Source organism: Sinocyclocheilus rhinocerous, unplaced genomic scaffold (genome assembly GCF_001515625.1).
Source record: "Sinocyclocheilus rhinocerous isolate Xijiao unplaced genomic scaffold, SAMN03320098_v1.1 scaffold2529, whole genome shotgun sequence".
In the NCBI taxonomy this organism is placed as follows: Eukaryota; Metazoa; Chordata; class Actinopteri; order Cypriniformes; family Cyprinidae; genus Sinocyclocheilus; species Sinocyclocheilus rhinocerous.
The window spans coordinates 136,303-152,434 of NW_015658742.1; the positions used below are offsets into that span (position 1 = coordinate 136,303).

The 16,132-nt window shown below is 37.0% G+C and overlaps 1 protein-coding gene across 1 annotated transcript in view; it reads left to right on the forward strand.

Moving 5' to 3' along the window:
• Nucleotides 1-16,132, forward strand: part of LOC107722872 (semaphorin-5B) — a 142,856-nt gene that overhangs the window by 19,932 nt on the left and 106,792 nt on the right. The window contains exon 2 of the mRNA XM_016531366.1: nt 8,671-8,742. The gene's annotated coding sequence lies outside the window, so the exon portion shown is untranslated. The remainder of the gene's footprint in view (nt 1-8,670; nt 8,743-16,132) is intronic.

Below are 16,132 nucleotides of genomic sequence, written 5' to 3' on the forward strand. Positions count from 1 at the left end.
AATCAATTTTGCTTGTTTGGAACAGCAGCTACGCTAATTATGTCTCTATTTTTTTCTCTGTTTTTGCCACGGGATTGACATAGGTAACTGGGATTGATTTGTAACTAGGATTTACACAAGCTTCAGTCTGGATCCAGAACACCTAAGAAAGGATGATGCCAACCCCTCAGAGGACCTTGGATGATGCCAACCCTGAAACAACATATTGAACTACCACATTTTGCTATAAGTTTGATGGCATCATATAATAATTGCTGTTAATTGTGTTCCTCGTCTGATCGTTCATCGTCGTTTGATTACATCTTTAATTGATTTTTCCGTACATTTCTGCCATATGTACATTAACTGACAGTCACCACTGATAAGCTACTACTAAATATTGTAGAAACTTAATTTGCTGTAAAGTTGCTTTGTAACGATTTGTATCTAAAAAGCGCTACACAAATAAACTTGAATTGAATTGAATAAATTCATTTACTTCTCTGTATCTGAGTACATTATATAAATATTTTTGCTTCAGCTGATTCAAATTTTTTCAAGCTTTCAGACAGTAAAAAAGGAACTCGCAGCACTCAAGAAAATCAACCCCAGCAGTGTACAGAATCTAGATGATGTGGCAACAGCCATAGTGCACCACAATGCTCACCTCACACCAGTTTTTGGTGGAGATGAATGTGATGCAGCCAATTTCTAGCTAGGATTATTAGGAGGAGGGGGGCCATGGGGGAAATTTGGCCTGGTTTGCACCCACACAGTTCACAGGAAAAGCACTCCCTGCTTGCCTCACTAACACCTCTTCCAGCTACTTTAGTTTACCCAGGAGATCTCCCATCGAAATACAGGCCAAGCTCAGCTCTACTTGGCTTCAGTGGGTAACCAGTCTGTTAGAGCTGCAAGATGTTGCTCAAATGAATTTCAAAAAAAGTTTTTTACTTGTTTATTTAACCATAAAGTAACTCAATCATCCGGGCAGATGCCTAAATGAACTGATTAGAGTATTGCATGTATTAGATTGTATTGAGTAATGTGTTGTTGTATTGAGTGCCTGTATAGAGCTCATTCATTGAGTTTATAATATTTCAAAGAGCTCATACAGTCATATTGAGAAATGATAGATGGGTTAACGTGTTTGCATTAAGTTAGTAAACTAAGTGTGTGCCCCCGACGCTTTGAAAAAAGACAGTTAGGTCGCCCATCCAGGGGTTATTTGTTTTCGGTAATGATCTCATTAAAGCGAGAGGTTTACTCTGAATCATTAATCACCCTGTTGACCATCAGGAGAGGGAGCACATTCTGTGGCTTTGTGATTCATCTGACTGGCGGTAATTACTCACAGGATTGGCACTTCATCCATTGACTTTAATTCAGTTTCATTATAGAAAAGTTCCAGTGTGTTCATTAGCTTAGAACTCCAACAATGAGATGAAGCAAGTTATTTGGCATAAACTGAGATAGGTGAACTTTTGATGGCACCAGGCATTGAGTGCTGTAGAAGCTCTGCTGTGATCTCGGCTTTTGATGTCGCTGATGTTTGATGTAGCGTCACAGACGGGCGCTGGAGACTACAATTGAGACTTTTATTTAGTCATTTAGGTGCTCCGCAAAGCTCAAGCAATTCCAATGCACCTTTATGCAAAATCCAGCTTTTGCGTGCTTCGCTTTATGTGGTCGTGCAGTCTGTCATATTCCTGTTCAAAATTTAGTGCAGAATTTATTGCCCGTTCATTGTCAGGAATCTTAAATTCCTCAGTCACACATATATTACTTCAATTTCCTCCTAAGACATGCTCAATTTGAATCCATGCATTTATCTACTGAGGAATGTCTTGTGTAATTCAAACATATGGGTATATCATTTTGCTGTCAGTGTAGTTGTGATATATTACCACTTCCCTCAGATGTTATTGACTCTGTTGTTCTGTTCATGCCTTGCAATTGATATTTACCCATATGAAAACTAATATTAATTGCAAAGCAAATAATGGCTCAAGTTGGAAAGCCTGAAAAGAAGGCTTTTGAGAAATATGCAAGAAGTTGAGTGTGGTTTTGTGTAGCCACACATATACCTGTATAAATTCTGTTTCACTTCAAAGCTTAATAGGGCCAGAAACGGTATCTGACCAACATGTAAAGTGACCAACAATAATTTGGGTGCCATTCATGGATTGTGTGGCCGGTTTATTTGAAATAAGCAGATGTGGAAAAACTCAGGTATTCGGGTATTGGTAAAACACTCACTGTGAGCAGTTGTACAGAATCTACTGCAGGTATAGGAAATATCTGTAGACTTGATAATCAGAATTTATTATCATTCAAAAGTAACGCTTTTTTTTCTCCACAGACATAATTCAGAAAATTTAAATATAATTAGAATATTTTTTTTTGTTTTTATTTTTTTTACCAAATTAATACTTTTATTCCACAAGGATGTATTATTAAAAGCAACAGTAAAGACATTTATAGTGTTACAAAAAAATCCACATTGAATAAATGCTGTTTAAACATTCTATTCCTCAAAGTATCTAAAAACGTATCATGATTTCTTAAAAAAAAAAAAAAAGCAACACAACTGTTTTCAAAATTTATAAAAATAAGAAACACATTAGAATGATTAGAATGATTTCTGAAGTTTCATGTGACTGTGTTCACACCAAACGCGAATTTAATTATTCGCGCGAGTAGATTACATACAAAGTCAATGCAAAGAGGCGAATAGAGGCGAATTCGCGCCAGGCGACGCGAAATGCTCGACGCGTTTGCCGCGAACGCGAGATATTCGCCTCAATCGCGTCTTTCGCGCAAGTTCAAAAATTTCAACTCGAGCGGAAAATTCGCATGACGCGTTCTCGCGCAAGCCAATCAGCGAAGAGTTTCTTGACACGTCCAGTTGAATCAGACAATAGAAGAGAGCATTATTGCAGCCGTCTGTTATTATATAGGTCTGGAGCATAGAAAACAATTAAAATCAGTTGTAGTAGTAGTTGTATTTTATTACCATGGCTACAGAGATGCTGCTATCAATAATAAAAATAATAGTAATATCAGTGTATATATACAGTAGTAAAATGTAACACACACATTAATACAGGATCCTAACGTTATTCATCCTTCTCTGGATGGTGCTCTGAACCCAGACACGTCGGCGTTTGGCTTTCCATTGTATTTGGGACTTTTTGACAACAGGTACAAAACAGCGATTGTAGTTATCTCCACCATGGTTGATCGCGCTGTTTTTATTCGCGCGAGTGACACGAAAAACATCCCGCGAGTAATCTAGAGCGAGGGACGCGATGCGCATATTCGCTTCGCGTCTGGTGTGAACACACCATGACACTGAAGACTGAAGTAATGGGAGCTGAAAATCATCACAGTAATAAATTATAAATTAAAATGTATATTACAATTGGAAATGACAATTTTAAATTGTAATAATATATATATATTTTTTTTTGATAAATGTAGCCTTGTTGACCATAAGAAGCTTCTTTCAAAAACATTTAAAAAATCTTACTGACCATAAACTTTTAATGATATCGTATGAGACATAATGCATTAGAATTCTACTTTGAATAAAAAAACATTAAATTGTAATTTTGAGGAGAGACTTAAGATAGCAGTTGAGGAAAGGGTTTTCCTCATGTCACAGCCTGCATGGTTCATTAATTAAAGAAATCTGTCATCATCCTATTCTGTACCCAATGTAGTCAATTTAATACATCATAGTACATACCATCTATGTTATTGATAGTAATATGCATATATAATGTCAAGCACAAACTGTTGACAAGTTGGTGGATGCTACAGTATTTATAGTGCCACTCCAGGCTTGTTGCATTGATTCAGGGTGGGCGTTATTAGATCCACTGTGGGAGGCGTAATTACTGCAGCTGCGGTCCCTCCGATCAGAGTCACACAGGACCACCGACCCAGGAGGTCCTCTCGCCTTAGACCACATCTCTCAGCCTTTCATTGGTTGCCTTTTGTGTGGGTCTTCCATACCCAGCCTCCTGCTGACTAAATGCAATTGATAGACAATGCCTATGTTCAGATTATAGGTCTAAATGCTCAGTTCTGTTTTTTTTTCTCCTTCAAATTCAGTCTTTTTTGCTTTGATTGTTCATATTCATGTTTGTAAATGACTCGTATATCTGTCATCGGTATAAATGGACCACTGCCTGACAGGACCTATATAGGTACATTTACAAAAACAATAACAACATGTGTGTTAACAAACACAAATGAAAATTAATAATATGTTGATCCTGGTTACATTGGTGGTTTGTGAGCATTTATTGTTTGACTTGATTTGATGTTCAAGAGTATATTCTCATACATGGGCTTTTTTTTGTCTCGCCATCTTTCTCCTCACACTGCCTGCTGTTGCTCGCTGCAGGTTTTTGTTTTATTTAAGTCTTTTTTGGCTCTTAAGGGTGACATTGACTTTAGGCCATGTGCAGAGATAGATTAATTCTCTAGTGGTACTTTGCACTTGGGTCACATTGTTGTGAATCGTATACGAGACTGATCTGAACAAATCAAATCAAATGGCCCAAATCAGATTTAACATTTTCAGACCTTAATATAAACATAGCTAATAAAAAGTTCTGTACCACTTGCCTGAATTCAGAAATGTATACTAATCTAACTGCTTTTGCTATATGGCCTGGCATTATTTACGAATTCAGCCATGGGTTTGTTGATTAGCATGGTCCAGTTTGAACTACTGCAATTTTTTTTTATTGATGACTATTCAGAAATGATCAAATTTCCCTAGGGATAAATAAAGTAATCTTGATCTGTATAAAATATATTTCTTTATTTGATATTTCCTTTATATTTTACATTTCTTTAGATTATTGTTATATCAAGTTATTCTTTTCAATTTTTCAATTTTTAATTCAAAATTTAATATATAATTATAGGTATTTTACCGCATAAAAAAATGTGATACATGTAATATACATTTATTTGTTGTTTGCCTTTTAGAATCATTTGGGAACTGTTGGCTTAGGTTAGCACTGCTATTAAGTGTTTTCAGGCAAACTGTTGTCAAATCTAGAATAACAGCAACCTCTTCGGTTTCTCCTTTTTTCGTGTATTCCTTCAGAGCTGGAAGGCCAGCAGTAGGTTGCACAAGACATGCAAGGAGCAACTTTTATAAAGTAGTGCTGAAGCGACACAATCATTTTCCCACAGTCACAGTTAATTTAAACTCTGAGATCAAACCATAGCCTGCCTTCCCACCTGCAGCAGCATTCTGAATCCATAGCTTGCTAGACTCCCTTAATCTCGGGCCCTGGGGAACTTGTTGGAGCCTGTTAGCAAGTGTTTATCCCACAGTGAACACCTGGTTGTTTGGAGAGTACGCCCACAGTGCACTGCCATCCCCCACCTGAGCAACAACGTGCTTAGTTGTGAGCCGGCACATCGTATTCCTACCACAGTGAGCAGTTCATCGCATTCAACATGGTGATTAGCATAAGCCTTATTTAGTCATCCTTTAATGAATCATTTTTCCTGGGCTTATTCCCAGCTGTGAAAAAGCATTAAATGGTAAAGCTATGAGTTGTAACCTTAAACTTGATATTACCCAAAGAGACCATTGAACAAAGCTTATCGCATATCATTAACCACGATTGCTCATATGTCCTGAGGGATTTCTAGTGGTTTGATAGAATAACTCTTTAGTGGTGTTTCAAGGAAATTCTTTAAAGAAATGCACATAATGCAGTGCTTTTTATTCCAGACTAACATTCTCATGTAATTCACTTTACAAAGTCTGAAATTACATTTGATCAAATTTCTTGTGTGTTTATGCTTGTTGTTTGATTCTCTTGGTTTTATTTGGTCTGGACCAAAAAAGAAAATTATACATTTAGTTCTGGTTTGCTTAGCATTCACAGTGTGATTTTTAACTCCGAACCTAAAGATGCAAAACAAAAGGTATAAGAATACAGTCAAGACCTGATTAGACAGCGTTTGTGATGTATATTTTGTGAACTTACCGAACATCCAAAAACAATGCTGTGTTCTGGGCTGAATGCACTCGTTGTATGTGTGTACTTATGGTAGTATCTCTCGAAGAGTTTAGAAAATGTGTAGGAGTCAAAACTGCGCCAGGAATTCCTTCATTGCACACAACTGTAGTGGGCAACATGGCTTATTAAAATGAACTGCACTAACAGAGCAATCACACTAGAGTTCATTTTAATGCCTGCCAAGTGTAAATGCCATGAAAAGTTTTAAATATCTTAAATGGGATAATTACCTCATCTTAATTATCATTTTAAGAAGTCTTAAATTTAAGGGATGGGAAAACCTGGCATTTAATTCAGTGTAAGCGCTTTATGGTTATACAGTATTCATTTTTTGTGCAGGTCTTAAATTTGACTTTAAAAAATTCTGCTGGTATCCTGTTAGTTTTCCTATTCTTTTTAAAAGGAAATTTCTCCCCAAAATGTAAATGGTCATTTACTCACCCTTGTTCCATCCAAACCTGTATGACTTGCTTTCTCCTATGAAACATAAAATAAGTTATTTAAAAAAACACAAGACATTTTTCAAGATATCTTATGCTATGTTCCATGGAAGAAATTGACCGGATTTGGCCAGATTGTACTTTATTTATAGCCCTGGAGGTCTAGTGTTCAGTTTGCACTATATTCGGTCTGGTTCAGCTTCCTTTTCCAGCATGTCCCGAGGCTTTGAAGGCCCGTGGCAGTCTGAGACTCTAGGGCACTGGCCTCATTGGCAACTTGATCCATAATCCAGCCCTGCCAGCTGCAAGCCTGCATGTTTTTTAATAAAGACATAAAACAAATTTAAGGGAAAGAGATATTTCATTTTAAAAGTCCAGACAGGAAAAAGCAGTGTAATTGCGAGTCATATAAAAAAGAGTTTCCTAAGAAGATAAACCACCTGTAGAATCTGGGGATGTTGAGGTTGATCGGCCTGTGGCTTAAACTTATCCTTTTCAGTGACCTTTTAAGGCAGTAACTCTCAGTGGTTGTTAATTGATTTATCGAACACAGCCTTGGCACGCCGGTCAATCAGATCATAGGAGCAGGGGTTCGTTGAAAGGCTTCATTATTTACTCCTTAATTACTCTAGCCCAGTGTCTCACTCTGGCTCTCTGCTTTGCTCTATACAATGCTGAACTAACCTTTACTAGATCCTCAGAGACGAAGAGTGCACAAAGCCCCTGTGCCTGGTCGGGCGGAGGCTTATGAAGTGGGGCAGCCTCTCTCTTTGCTCTTCCTAATCTTAATTAAGTCCTGAACAACTGGGCTTTGCTCTTATCAGTATAGAGACGGTTGTTGTCCAAGCTGTGGTATGCTGTAGTGCACATTTAATTGCAAAGTTTGATAAGAACGAGTAGAGCTCAAGAAAAAGAAAAAGATGTTGTTTATCAGGAACCTTTTACACAATGTATTCATATAATCTGCAATCATGAAGCCACCTAAGAAATGTTTTGTGTTTTTAAAGCTAAGGTTTAATAGTATGTAATGTATGTGCCAGTAATTATATTATTATTAGTTGTGTCTACATATAAAAGCATTTTGCTTTCATTTTTGCTTGCATTTCAAAGCATTTTGCATTTAGTGTTCTTACTCTCAACATAAATTTGAACATAAATTTTATGCACCATTAAGTTTGAATGACTTGATGTGTGTATCTGGTCTCTTAAACTCCATATTTTCATCCATCTTTTATTATGTGAGTTCACATATGAGAGTATTCAAATAGCAGCATTTCAACTTTAAATATGAGATTGTCCTGTATTAAACTGTCATTCAAATGTTTTGGGTCGGTATGTTTTTATTTTATAGTAAGAAAATTGGTTTCTTTTATTCAGCAAGGGTGCATTAAATTTATCAAAAGTGTCAGAAATATTTTGTAACATTAAAATGTATTTGCTGTTTCAAATAACCATCTAGTCATCAAAGAATCCATAAACATTCCATAAAAATATCAAGCAGCTTGGACAACTTTCAACATAGATAATAATAAGAATGTTTCTTGAGTACCAAATTAGCATATTAAAAGATTTTTGTATTTTTTTGAAGGATTGTGTGACACAGAAGGCTGGAGTAATGGCTGCTGAAAATTCTAAGTTGTCATCACAGGAATAAATTAGATTTTAAAATGCTTAAAAATAGAAAATAGTTATTTTAAATTATTATTACAATAATGTTTTTATTGCACTTTTGATCAAATAAATGCAGCCTTGGTGAGCAAAACAGACTTCTTTCAAAAACATTAAAAAAAAATCTTCCCAACCCTAAACTTTGGAACGGTAGTGTACATGGGGCGATTGGAAACCGCAAAGAAAGGGTGGTAAGAATGCTTGAAAACCCTCTTTGGAAACAGTCATTTGCGGTGCTTGCTAATGCATTACATAAAATCTCAGGGGGTACTTCAAGTAAATAATGTAGGACATAGGGGTGCAGCATACAAAAAAGGTTGGGAACCCAGTGTAGTAGCTGTGGCTGGTGCTCCTCCTTACATGCCATACTTGCATCTCCTTTTCAACAGAGCTCCAGGGCCTGAGTTTTCTATTCCACTGAGAGGGTTAGTGGTTTGTTTATGAGTGTAGGGTAACATGTACCTTCCTTCTCTTGCTTCACTAAATAAAACACTTATATGCTTCCTCTGATTCTCTCTCCAAAGGCTACAGAAGGATTGCTTCCTGTTTCAGCAATATTCCCGCATCCTCAAAGATGACATGATCGTGATGCCTCTGTAAGTAGGTTTCTCCTTGCTGTAAACACTCTGCAAGATGTAATTATCTGAATGAAACACGAGGAACAAAAGAACCTCAGAAGTACTTCACTTTTGACCCTTTTCCATCAGCAGGTGCCCCTGCCTGATCTGGAACTTTTTCTAAGCTAGTGTCCAGTCATACGCAACATAGAACAAGACATAATTGATTTGACCAAACTGAGTAATTAAATATCTTTTAACTGTTGTGTTAACATAAAACATCTTTAGTTGTTTTAAAATGACTTTTTAGGGATTTTTAATGTCTAAAAATGTAGAACATTCAGAACGTTTTGTATTTAGTATGCATTTGATATGTTTTTTTTTTGTGAATTTGAGGAAGACTAGTCAAAGTTCCACTTCTACCATCTGCTCCATACTTGAGTACAGGTTTCTTTAACAGGAACTCAAGTTATATTGGAGAAGTCCAGTCTTCCTGGAGAATCTGTGTGAGGTTTTCCTCCTATTCTCTTTCTTACTCTTTTTGTCTTTTGTTTTTGTCACCCCGGCACTCCTCGCTCTCTATTTCTCTGTCTCTGTGACCGCGGACAAAGTCAGGGAGCCTTTCAAGTCAAATCCCTTTATTCTATGTCAGAAAGTGAGTGTTCTGAAAAGGAGCGTTCTGGCAAAGAGAAAGGGCTGAAAATTTCATTGCAGCCATTTGTGGAGCGGCACAGCCTGAGGCTCTTTTTTTCCCATCCTCAAAAGAAACCGTAAGAGAGGCTGACATATATAATTGGCTGTTTGTAAGCTAATTAAAGCTTGCATGTTGATGTGTTTGACAAATCACCAGGGTCTTTTTCATGTTTCAGACTTCTTCTGAATATATATTTTGTATGACTGTGTGAAAGTAACAAGTTCTATGAAGAAGCCTTACTGAAATTGATTTCTGAAAATATATGTGTACAGGCAGTCGCAGTCATTAGCAAGGATGTAGTTGCTTGACTTTGCCAAGATAATTGTGATAGCAGGGTAAATCTCGTGAAAAAAAGCATGTATTTCCAAGACAGCAAGAAAAAATATGTCCAACCAGTAAGAGATAAGAGAAATTCATACTTTTATTTAGCAAGCATCAACATACAAATTAACAAAGATTTTTATTTTAAATAAATGCTTTTGAACTTTCTATTTATCAAAGAAAAATGAAAAAGTACTGCTTTGCAATTTAATAAAGCATTTTAACATATATTAAAATTGAAAACAGTTATTTTAAATGGTAATATTGCACAATATTACTGTTTTTACTGTATTTTTTATCAAATAAATGCAACCTTGGTGAGCATAAGAGACTTCTTTAAAAAAACAATAAAAAACTTACTGACTTTTGAATGGTAGTGTCAGATTTTCATTTATTCAAAATTAATAATAATCCATTGCATTTATTATAATGCCTGTAATTTGTTCAGTGTTGTATAAATATTTTATAATTTATATACACTATCTTTTTTTTTTTTTTTTTTTTTTTTTTTTTACATTACTTCAAGGAGACTAACTTTTTTAAAACTTTTTTTTGGCATTGAGATTTTGAGAATGAAGTAGCCCCCTCACAGTTTCTCATATCCTATTTATTTTAATCTGCATAAAGGCCTTATAATAGACCCTACCATACCATGATGTCTAAATACTTTCTAAGTTCTTATTTTGTTTTCTTTTGACCTTTCGGTTAAATGTGACTTGTGTGGGTTTTAAATATTCATCCAGTACCTTCTGGAGTTGTCTTTCGTTTGCTGAGGAACACATTGGTTGTCTGGGGACTGAAGATAACGAATTGCCAGACACCTGGATGTTGAGCACTAAGGCTACTTTCCCACTCAACATGTTCTCTGATGGGCCAGTAAGGGTTCCAACCCTCTCTGTCCACAAGCACTTTGTAAATATTGCACTTCCTCCCTCCTGTACTGTATGTGTATTTATACTTTACATTGCACCTCTCCCAAAAGTATAATCCACCAGTGACCTAATCCTGCTAAATGACATCATTTTAGCAGCTGGTCTGAATCATTGTGCCTTTCTGAGAAGACGCTCTTTTTTGTTTATGTTTATGGTGCTCTGGGCCTGTTTAGTGAGGCCAGGAGCCACCGCGTTGTTTTAATTTCGACCCATCGTTGTTTGCCGACATTCGGTTCAGGATGACAATGAGCCGGAAGAAAACAAGCCCTTTTACGATATGAATAGAGTAGGAACTAGAATGGGACTCCTCATCTGTAAGCTCGCTTTTAAGGGTCTGTTTCCCCCTCGGCCGAATTAAAGACGTGCCATTATGCTTGGCAAATTACTACGCGGTTTTTGTGGTCCAGCCATGGTACATTAGTGTGCCTTAAGATGGTCTAGCTGTGCCCATTCACCTAACAAAGAGAGGGTCCCCCTGGCAGATCCTTGGCTGGTCACACAGAGGAGCCATTCACACCAGGCAGAAGGGGCCGTACGGTAGAGAGCTCGGCCACAAGGCAGCCATGACAAAATTCACTAAAGTATTGCTTGCAGAACAACCGTTTCCTCAAATGCAAACCAATTAAGTTTGATTTGACAACACTCCAGGCAAAGAAGCAGAACATCTGTATAGAGCTGGAATATCTTAACAGAACTAGCCATGCTTGTGATGTTTTTGGTCTCTGTGGAAGAGAAGAGGTGGTGTTGCTTTTTTTGGGTTCCGGCTTTGTGGATTTTGGAATTTAGGGGCGTAATATTGTAGCTGGACCCAATTACAACGGGAAGAATTAGGTGCCTCCCAGTGGATTCTTACCACACATTGATTTGTTGAAAGTTTTAGGACTACGGCAATTAATCAAACTCATTGTTTTAATGGCTCTCATTCTCATGGCATAATCACATGCATTTTAATTCAGTGCTCAAACAAATTTATTTGTATGACAGGATGCAACCGTTCACAGCTACATGGGATTTTTCTTCTTGACGGAGTCTCATAAATCAACCAAACTAAACAACGATGAAGACAAGCTTGTTGTTGTATATTAGGCTACGACGTAGTCTAAAAGTATAAGGGATTCTAGCTGGAGAACTGCCGTTATGAAAGCAGTTTTTAGTCATTCTCTAAAATTGTTTTCTCTTATGAGTCCAGCTCCCTTTATGAATAGAGTAGGAACTAGAATGGGACTCCTCATCTGTAAGCTCGCTTTTAAGGGTCTGTTCCCCCTCGGCCGAATTAAAGACGTGCCATTATGCTTGGCAAATTACTACGCGGTTTTTGTGGTCCAGCCATGGTACATTAGTGTGCCTTAAGATGGTCTAGCTGTGCCCATTCACCTAACAAAGAGAGGGTCCCCCTGGCAGATCCTTGGCTGGTCACACAGAGGAGCCATTCACACCAGGCAGAAGGGGCCGTACGGTAGAGAGCTCGGCCACAAGGCAGCCATGACAAAATTCACTAAAGTATTGCTTGCAGAACAACCGTTTCCTCAAATGCAAACCAATTAAGTTCAATTTAACAACACTCCAGGCAAAGAAGCAGAACATCTGTATAGAGTTGGAATATCTTAACAGAACTAGCCATGCTTGTGATGTTTTCGGTCTCTGTGGGAGAGAAGAGGTGGCGTTGCTTGTTTTGGGTTCCGGCTTTGTGGATTTTGGAAGTTAGGGGCGTAATATTGTAGCTGGACCCAATTACAACGGGAAGAATTAGGTGCCTCCCAGTGGATTCTTACCACACATTGATTTGTTGAAGATTTTAGGACTATGGCAATTAATCAAACTCATTGTTTTAATGGCTGTCATTCGCATGGCGTAATCACATACATCTTAATTCAGTGCTCAAACTAATTTCTTTGTATGACAGGATGCAACCGTTCACAGCTACATGGAATTTTCCTTCTTGACGGAGTCTCATAAATCAACCAAACTAAACAACGATGAAGACAAGCTTGTTATTGTATATTAGGACACATAGTCTGAGAGTATAAGGGATCTTGGTGTTATAAAAGCATTTTTTTGTCATTTTCTAAAATAGTTTTCTCTTATATTGAGTCCAGCTCCATTTCTCGACATAAATTAGTAGCAGGGAGTGATGATGGGGACCGAGAGTCTATAAATTGTGTTTTGCTCTCAGGGTCATTAAGCCGTGTGGTCGGGGCCCACTGGATCTTTTATCATCTGCCTTGGATCAGCGGCTGTAAAATGGTGGCTAACATTGTGTGTTTATTTCCCCATAACAAAAGATTAGCTGTCTACAGCTCATGAGTTCAGCTAATGCTCCTTGGGACTCCAGCAGCCGTGGAAACATAAATCTACTCCCCAATTTTTGTTCCTCTCTCATTGCGCTCACCTTTCTCTGCCCTTCTCCCACTGTCTCTCTCCCCCTTATGACTTTCAACTGATTTACTCTGTCTCCAGTCTCAACCTCAGACGGCGGGCCCACGGACTGACCAAAGTTCATTTGCTGACCGTCTGATGCATATTGCTCACAAATTTGGCAAGAGCTGGTAGAAATCAGATACCAGTCCAGCTTGTGTTTATAAGGCTGATATAGTGTGCGTTTCTGAGGACTAATCACATGATATGATAATGTTTTCCATGTTAGTGGCAGCAGACTTTTTTTGTAAATTGTAATTTAATACTTTTTTAATTAGCAAGGACACATTACATTATAATTAATTAAGGACAAAGATATGTATAATGTTACAAAAGATTTATATTTCAAATAAAATAAAATGCTGGTCTTTTGAACTTCCTATTCAAAGACTCCTAAAAATGTATCACTGTTTCCGCAAAAATATTAAGCAGCACAGCTTTTTTAACATTGATAAGAGGAAGTTATTATTAGAGCACCAAATCACTATAATATAACAATTTCTAAAGGATCGTGTAACATTAAAGACTAGATTAGTAGGTGTTATTTGATCAAAGAAATGCAACCTTGGTGAAAATCAATCAATCCATCCATCCATCCATCCATCCATCCATCTTACATACCCCAACATTTTGAATGTTTTTTCTGTTTACAAAGTGGAGTTCACCTAAAAATGAAAATTCTATCATTGTTTACTCACCCTGAATTTGTTCCAAACCTGTATGAACTTGAACTTTGCTGAAAGCAAAAGAAGATATTTTGACCAAATAGTTGCTGGCAGCCGTTGACCTCCATATTATGGAAAAAAATTAAATACTTTGGAAGTCTGAAATTCATACAGGTTTGAAAAAACATGAGGGTGAGTAAATTATGAAAAAAAAAATCCATCATTTTTGGGTGAAATATCCCTTTAAGTTAGTTTTAATTATATAATCTATTTAAGATAAATCTGTTCCTAATCAGCATGTGAAACAACTGTGATGGGTCACATTTAATGCCTGCTGTCCAGAATATGCTGCAAACTGGACCCAACTTTATGGCGATGCTCAAAAGTCTGGCTGTGCGAGACTATGCATCTGTCTTCATTAAGTTGATTGCTTTCTTTGTTTGAGGTTGACTGTTATAAGAGAGATAAAATTATTCTGCTCTTATTCAGTAGAGCGCATGATTGTGTCTGATAAGCATATTAATCCAGAGAATAGCAAGAGTGGTTGTATTCTTAAATGTGACTTTGGAGACAGTGATATTTATGAGCATGTTTGTGCATGTGTTTTTACCATGATCAGTGGAGAAATCACTCAAACATTGCGAAATGTTTTCTAAGATGTATGTGGATGGATGTGTGGTGCTGAGAGAAGGGATTGAGAAAGGCCTCCAGTGGAAGCTTCCTGGAATGATTTGCTGCTGTGGTGGAGGGTTGGAGGGGCGGGGGTGGCTTACTTTCTGGGTCATGATTCAGAAGTTAAACTCAGGAGAGATCTACAATATGAGGGAAAGAATTCAGGTTTAGAAAATGATCTTATTTACAATTCACATTTTTCTAAAAATCTTTTGCAGTTATTTTAATGCAGAAGCATCTCATGCTTGTCACATATTTTTAGTCTAGGTGGCATAGAGGTGGACATAGTATGTGACATAATGCACCCCCCGACTTGTGTGAAATTACTCAAGTGTGAGGAGGAAATTAGTAGGACAAAAGAAAAATTGTCAAGAGATTTTACTCTAATTAATTTGAGTATGTTCCTCCTGGATTAGTTTAATTAATTATCAGTATGCTGTGAATAGGCTTACTAGTATGCAATTATAAACAACAGCAAATAATTAATTTGCTGTGTTATATGGTATGGGATGTGAACATTCTACAGTTGATCTGTAATTTTAAATTGCATTTGAATGGAAGTTATGGCTTTAAGGGTAAGGATTTGGACATCTCAGCCATACAGAGCATATAAAAATATGAATATTTAATGACTTGTTTTAAATACTCAACCTTAAATTAATAGTACCCCCCCCCCATCATTTACTCACCCTCATGTTGTTCCAAACCTGTGTGACTGACTTTCCTCTGTGCTCTCAGAAAAAAAATATTCAAAATCAGCTTGTCAGCTGGGACAATACCATTTAAGGGACATCTTTGTACCTTTTTTACCCCAAAAGGTTAATGGGATACCTTTAGGGTACATATTACTACTCCAAGGTACTAATATGCACCTTTTAGGGGTAGATAAAGTACAGAGCTTACTAATAAGGGTAATATGCAGTGACAAGCTGTTGTACACCTATTTTGCAATATATTTAATGTATTTTGTTTTGTCCATGCAATGAAAGTCAGTGGGATCCTATGTTTTTTTAGACAATCATTTTAAAATTTTCTATTGAGATCCACAGAACATAGACAGTCAAACATTTAGAACAACATTTAGAACAATTTATTTTTGGGTGAAGTAACTTTTCAACATTATCTGCTCAGCAGCAGTTTGGAGTTACAGTACCGTACACATTTTGATGTTATTGTTTTATAAAGTATTGCTACCCTTGGTGTCTTCGATCTTTTCAGCGGTGCCTTGTGGTATAATTTGTCACACAGCTATTGTCATCAACACTACACATGGTGACTTTCAGTCTGAGGCAGTGGGGTGTGTTTTTAAGAGTAAAAAACTGTTAACTTGACATGCCAATGTTAAAATTGTTGGCCAAAGTTGTCTGTATGACTCCCATTTTGAGGAAAGTTGATTTAAATAAAACACTTTTGAAATGGTCAGCGCCATGCATAGGCCACCCCAGTCAAACAATTCATGTTAAGGACTGTTTCATATATTTGGAGGTCCTTGCTGTGTTTTATTTTTTTCATTAGAGATTTAAGTCTTCCATAACTTTTTATTAATTTCAAGACTGTTTTATTGTAGTGGTAAATGTGTGGTCACATTTACCATTGTTCGGCGAATTTGTACAGACAAAACCAGTCATTTAAATAGGGAATTACGTCGTTTTTACGTCGTTACATTTTTAAGTTGATCATGTGAATATGCCATGTTGACTAACAGAAAGCTTCTTGGTTTGAAAGTGATT